The 6,991-nt window shown below is 40.8% G+C and overlaps 1 protein-coding gene across 1 annotated transcript in view; it reads right to left on the bottom strand.

Annotated features, from left to right (window-relative positions):
* LOC109853693 (probable JmjC domain-containing histone demethylation protein 2C) overlaps positions 1–6,991 on the bottom strand; it is a 168,078-nt gene that overhangs the window by 77,920 nt on the left and 83,167 nt on the right. The window lies entirely within an intron of this gene.

Raw genomic sequence — 6,991 nt, 5'->3', positions numbered from 1 at the left:
GAGAGAGAGAGAGAGAGAGAGAGAGAGAGAGAGAGAGAGAGAGAGAGAGGAGCGGGAGAAGAGAAAGAGAGAGAGAGAGAGGAAGAGAGTGATACGTGCATTGGGAAACGATTTTGGTTACACCGACCCAGAGGAATCGACGACAGACAGCGCGGTGATGAATTATTCTCGCAGGAACGTGCAATTGATTGCTTACAATGCTGCCGTACGTGATGCGATTCCGCGAATCCGCCGACACACCAAAACGATATATCGCCTAATCCCGAAAGCAATTCCGACAATGCTGGAATACGCGCATATTTTCAATGCTTGCTGCATATTTATCGCACGTGTGTTCGTCGAAATGATACATCATTCATTTAATTTCGCATGACAATCTTACTACGCGCGACCGCGTACATGATGTGATATATATATACAGTCAGTCACAAAAGTCTTCATACACCCATCGAATTTTATGTGTGTAATTAACAAAAAAAAATGAAAGCTGGTCACTGTCACAGAATTGTTTATATTTTCATATCAACTCATAATGGCTTTGAGTTTGCTTGGTACGTTCATGTATTTTTGAAAAAAATGAAAAACACGTAAATATTGCGTTCACAAAAGTCTACATACACTTGTCAAAGTTACAGAAAATTATAAGAAAAATATAGTTAATGTTATGTTAATATCTTGTGGGTCCTCCTTTAGCATCTATAACGGCCTGCAATCTTCTTGGCATTGATAATATTAAAGATGTTGTTATATCAGGTGTAATTTCGTCCCACACCTTTTTTAGATAAGTTTTTAATGATTTTACATCTGTAATAGTGTATTTTCTTATACGATTGCTTAATTCGGCCCAAATATGTTCAATCGGATTAAGATCCGGCGATTGAGGTGGTGTGAATAATTGTTGTGGCACATTATATAATAACCATTCCTTAACAATCCCGGCCGTATGTTTCGGATCGTTATCTTGTTGGAAGATCCACTGATTTCCAAGATCTAAACGTTGAATTGAAGATTGCAAATTATCTCGCAATATGTTGATATATTTATAACGATCCATGGTACCTTCAATAAATGACAGATTTCCCACTCCAGATGCAGCAATTGCACCCCAAACCATGACATGACCACCGCCGTGTTTCACTGTTGGAATCAAATTCTTGGGGTCCATTTGCTTATTTCGTTTACGCCAAACTTTTGGTCTTCCATCACATCCAAAAATATTATATTTACTTTCATCTGTAAATAAAACAGACTTCCAAAATTCGAAATCTTTATTAATATATTGCTTTGCAAAATCAAGCCGTTTTTTCTTATTAGTTTCGGAAATAAAAGGTTTTCTTCTTGCTATTCTTCCGTGGAAACCAGCCTTTCTTATAATTCTTCTGACTGTTTCTGGATTACAAGTCTTTCCTGATATTTGTGCAATCTCTTCCGTTAATTTCGGTGCACTTATTCTAGGATTTTCTTGCACTTTTCTGATTATAGTACGAGCGTCTCGATTGTTAAATATTTTTGGACGACCAGATCTGGGTTTATTTGATGTTGTACCCCTCAAATTAAAGTTTTTTATAATCGATTGTACTGTTGCCCGGCTTTTTTTGACAATGTTACCAATTTCGGTGTACGATTTTCTCTCTTGCCGTAATGTTATTATCAAATTACGCATGTCTAAAGAAATTTCTTTTCTTGGAGTCATGATTATAACTTGTTAGCAAAGCACTTGGTTAAACACGTCTTTCTCGAACTTGCTTCAAAACAAAACTGAAACTACAAAACCAAAATCCTATGTTTATAGAATATAATGTACTGTTTTTGCACAAGAACTGAGATGTATGTAGACTTTTGTGAGCTTAATATTTACGTTGTTTTCATTCCATCCGAAAATACGTGAACGTACCAAGCAAANTCAAGGCCATTATGTGTTGATATGAAAATATAAACAATTCTGTGACAATGAGCAGCTTCCATTGTTTTTTGTAAATTACACACATAAAATTCGATGGGTGTATGAAGACTTTTGTGACTGACTGTATATATTGTATACACACGCACAAATTGAAAAATAATTTTATGGAGACCGAAATTCACGTCAACGATATTTTATTATTTCGCTGTCGATAAAATTTAATTTACGCTTCGAACGCAAATGTATGCGAGACGGAATTTTTCAGACGGCGTTCTGAGAAATAATTCTCCCGGTGTCACGATGCTTCGAGATAAATCGGTCTTTAATCGCTGCATTGGTTCCTCTCGCGTTAAAAAAAAAAAACGTCTCTCGCGAGAGAAAGAGACGTCGAAGAGACGCGAATGCTGAATATTTAAGTGTGCAATGTGTGTTCGCCGCGCGACAACATCCGTCGAAATTCGTCGCCCGTTCCACTCGCCCGCTCACCTCGAGAGGTGTCAAAAAACGATCTCTCGCTCGGTGTGTAACGCGAGCCGGGGATGAGTCAGGCTCCGGGAGCCTGATCGATCGAGACAGAGCAAATATTGAGAGTGAAAAGGGTGAAAGAGAACGGAAGAGAAAAGGAAAAAAAGAGACAGAGAGGGAAATGAAGAAGAACGCCGCAAAGGTATGGGGGAGGAGAGAGGAGAAGGGTTGTAATTTCCTGAGAAACGAAGCCAACGAGGTCTCGTGTAATTGGCTCGAGGGGATCGATGTTTGTATACGCACGATAAAACCGCCGTTCTCTCCAAACGCGACGCGACGCGACGCGACGAGACGAGATGAAGCGAAAAGCACGTTTCGCCAAATGCGTGTCGAATTTCCATGTAAATGCCACGTGTGCAACGTAACGCTTTCACCGCGCTCCGCCTTTATCTCACGAACGACAACAATCCTCCTACGTCTCTCCCTCTCCCCTCCCTCTTTTCTGCGCTCCCCATCTCTCAACCTGCTAATGAATTATTCACATTCGCTTCGGATGCTCCGATTGTTAAACTCGCAACAACGTTCCCCCGCAACATTTAACGACCCAGTAATTTCGATATTACAAGTTGCGCAGCGGCAACATTCGATACACGCGGGATTAATTAAATTCTAATTACACGTATAATAAAATGGCGGAAATGTGTCGCGCGCGTTATCATTATTCCCGATCTCGGAAAGTTTGTGCCGGAGTCGATGCGAATTCGAGAGAGCGATATTTTGTGTTCGCCAACTCCTCTCCTCGTCGTAATTATACACGCGCGACACTACGGAAGATAATTGACATACATTATCTATAACTATAGCTCGATTCTCTTGGTCCAGAAATGTAGCAGGGTTTTAAAGCGAATCGATTATCGTCTCTCACTTGTAGTATCGAACTTTTAACCTCAATCGTAAATTCAGTTTAAAACTTATTTTTGCATAAAGAGAATCGAATTGCATTATGTTCGCGACAACATAATTGAAAAAATTTAACAAATTACTATCAGCATCTTGAGCAAAAAAAAAAACAAAAAAAAAACTATATAGCTCCCGCACGACTCGGTTCTTCAAATATAGACGTAAACGGACGTTCATCTCTCCTTTTCGCCGTTCTTTTTATTTTTCCAGACATAATTACCGTGAGACATCAGCGCTGTTGGTGCGGTGCAACGGCTCGAGGTTGTATTTTCAGCAATGTGTCACCCGACACGCGCTTACGCCAGTCGTTTATTTTTGCGACGTATATAGCTCCCTGTGAAAATAAAAAAGACCCGACCGCGCGCGGGAGCGTCGAGGAGAAAGAGGAGAGGGATGCCTGACCAGGGATGCAAGGAACTGTACCGACGACCGCGCGCGCGCGCGCGAATGCCACTTCAAAGAACTGTTGGGGTCTCGTTATTTTATTGCCACGAGGTCACCCCGCGTTACACGTGCCTCCGGTTTGGCACTCGCGGAACGAAAGATCAAGAAATCCGAATCTTCCCGAGACCATTTCATTTTTGACATAGTTGTGTGTGAACACAATCACACGTGAATATCAACTTTCTAGCTATGTTTCTCAAAATGTTTTGCAATTTGCAATATATTTAAATCGTATATAAAATGAAATGAAATATCTCACAACGCATTTATTTTGTTTTACAACAATATTCACGCAAGTAGATATAATAAAGTTTGTCAAATAGAAAATAAGTTTGTCCAAATAAATAGCTAAATGTGCAACGATGAAAACTCAGAAATAATAAAAAATATACAAAATATATGATTAAGATTCTCGGACTAATAAAAAATCGAACAGATTAATATTGAATTGATTTACTGTGTTGCGGTAAATTCTATACCGAGTAAGACCTTCGTGGAATTTGCGCAGTTAAATTAGCACGCGAATATACGCAATCGATAAACTTGAATAATTGACTAGTGGTGAAGCGATTGTGATAACAAACGTTGAGCTGAAAACGGATGGATTTAACATTTATTATCGAGATACGATGGTTTAGCTACATTTACATTCCAGATTTTGCTGCAGCACAGTGCTAAATTGCGTTTCTTGATAAACTAATTGATCTCGTTGAACAATTTTATAATTTGGAAATATAGATTTATTGTTAGCAAAACTTGTCAACACAACGAACTCGATTCAAAGTTATTCGAAGAATTTGAACGTTGTTTTTCCTTAAATTGCGACGAGACAAAGAGATAACCGCACTTATCCGAAGTTATCTTTCGAAACAAATGGCGGATAATTTCATTTGGACCCGTAAAATTAGGAACAGTCGTACCGCCAAATAATCTCCGAAAGCTTCGCTTCGCGACAATTTCAGCGGCAGACAAAATTTTCCGAGTTATTTACGAGCACACAAATTGAATATTCTATAGTGTTGATTATTATTTTATCGACGACAATTTATTATTTCTTAATCAGAACTAAAATGACGTGACGTTAACCGTAAAACCTATAGCAACGTTCCGTCTCAATTAACTTTGCACAAATAATTTTCTATCTTTGGAGTTCTCTTAATTCGTTTTATATCGAATAATCGTTAAACAACTAACTTTCCGCGATTAGATCTTGTTTACACACACGTGTCGCGATCGTGTCATTTCTGTTGTATCATATTTTGTTGACAAAAACCTATCGTTAATAAAAATCTTCGATCGTCCAGGCTCTACGCCAAAAATATCTCAAACAAATTTAGACTTGTGACTAATATGGTGGAAATGCAAAGAAACTGTGACGGCAATCAAAATAAAGAGATCGGATCTTGGCAAATCAAGAAGAAGAATAGAAGAAACGATCACGCCGTTCGTAATGAGAGCTCGAGTAACCCAGAGAACGAGAGAAAGGAAGATAAATAGACGAGGGGGAGACTTGCAAGGCGAAAGGGATCTGAAGAGACGAAGCTATGTGTGTGTATATATATATGTATATATATATATATATATACATATATATGTATATACGTAACGTATATATATATATAAAAGAATGGCCTCTTGAGGATTAGAGCGAATTCAATGCGGACAAAGACCGCGCCATTCTCGTTCTTCGGCCCTGTTTATGCCCGTTTTCAAACAGAAAAATTCTGTTGGCAATTTCACAAATAAATAAGAAAAATAAAACTTTGCGTTTGATAAAATATTTCTGTTTTTAAAAAAAACCTACAAAAGAGAAAATTCTTGTTCTCTTTTCTTGTTCTAAATTCTATTCGAGCTTCGACGGCTTCAAACTTTATCTGGTAATTTTTCGCGCGCAACACAATATTATCCGTTTTATAAAAACGGAACGTTATTTATTTTCTACTTTTTTTTACAAACATAAAAAACGTTTTTTTTTTTTTGCTCGTCTCGCGAGTTGTAAAATTCCATTGCGAATTATAAATCGCGCGAATCGCGCTTTTAGAGCTCCGACGAGAAGGTTGCCGGTCTCTCTTTTCCCCGTCGGAATCACCAGGACCCTATTCTCCCGTCTGACTCAGCCTTCCCTTTTCGTCCTCTCGCGCGTCTCGTAACTCCCGATACGATTCTTTCTTCTCTCCTCCCTTCGCGTTTCTCGAATCGCTCCGGCGCGATTCAGGCGGTGCCGGCAACGTGTCTTTTGTCCGCGGGACCGGTTTTCTCCCGGTTTCTCAAACCATTTATTTCCCTTGCTATATACAACCACGTACATACTTCTCGTCCCGCTTCCACCTTGTCGTCCACCACGTCTTCGTCGGTGTGTAACCCGTTCTCTCCCAATAGCCGCCGCCGCGTCGTTCCTTTTTTCGTCCCGTTTTCTCCGCCCGCCACCCTTCGTCGATCGTGTTACACCTTTTTTCGGCCGGCGTGTATCGGCCCGGCTCTCGAAATAACGCTCCGATTCCTGGCAGCCGCTCGAGTCCATGAATGAACGCGACCGAAGATCGCTCGGAGGCGAGGGAGAGGAAACGAGGGAAGTCAACCGAGCTGCTGCTTCATCTGACCTTCGCGCGCGGGTCGATTCGGCGCGCATCTATCCACGACGACGACGACGACGGCGACGATGATGACGGCAACGGCAACGACGACCCCGTTTGACCTCGCTTTATCGACCATACGGAAGACCTGGACACTAGGTCGACGTAGCTATGCGATAGCTCACGACCCGCCTAGCCGCTTCCGCTTTGGCGACCGTACACGAGACACGAATAGGGGAGTTATAGTTATTGCCCCGATAAGTGGCGGTTTATCGACGATGTCATTTCCTAACGTAACGGGTGTCCCGCGCAGTACTTTATATCAACTTTGTGCGACGCGCGTTTTCGTAAATTGTTGGGTCTTACGCAATACAGAGACCTGCGCGATCCCGTAATATTGTACTTGAAAGGCGTATAATAACTCAAGTTTTATGATTAGGCGTAATACTTTTTTTTCTAATAGAGTTTTTCAGTATCATTTCAATCGCATTATTTACCACGGTAACAATCGATTTACGCGTGACCTGCCGATGTTTACGAGCGCCCGTCGATGTGCGATGCACGTCGCGGCAAGCTCGATATCCAAGCGCGCTTTATCGCTCTCTCATATTATGATACCCGAGACGCACGGAGATCGCGTCGTTAA

Source organism: Pseudomyrmex gracilis, unplaced genomic scaffold (genome assembly GCF_002006095.1).
Source record: "Pseudomyrmex gracilis isolate BER0280 unplaced genomic scaffold, ASM200609v1 scaffold_53, whole genome shotgun sequence".
Classification (NCBI taxonomy): Eukaryota; Metazoa; Arthropoda; class Insecta; order Hymenoptera; family Formicidae; genus Pseudomyrmex; species Pseudomyrmex gracilis.
The sequence above is the reverse complement of the archived record's forward strand: the minus strand, read 5'-3'. Positions and strand labels throughout refer to the sequence as shown.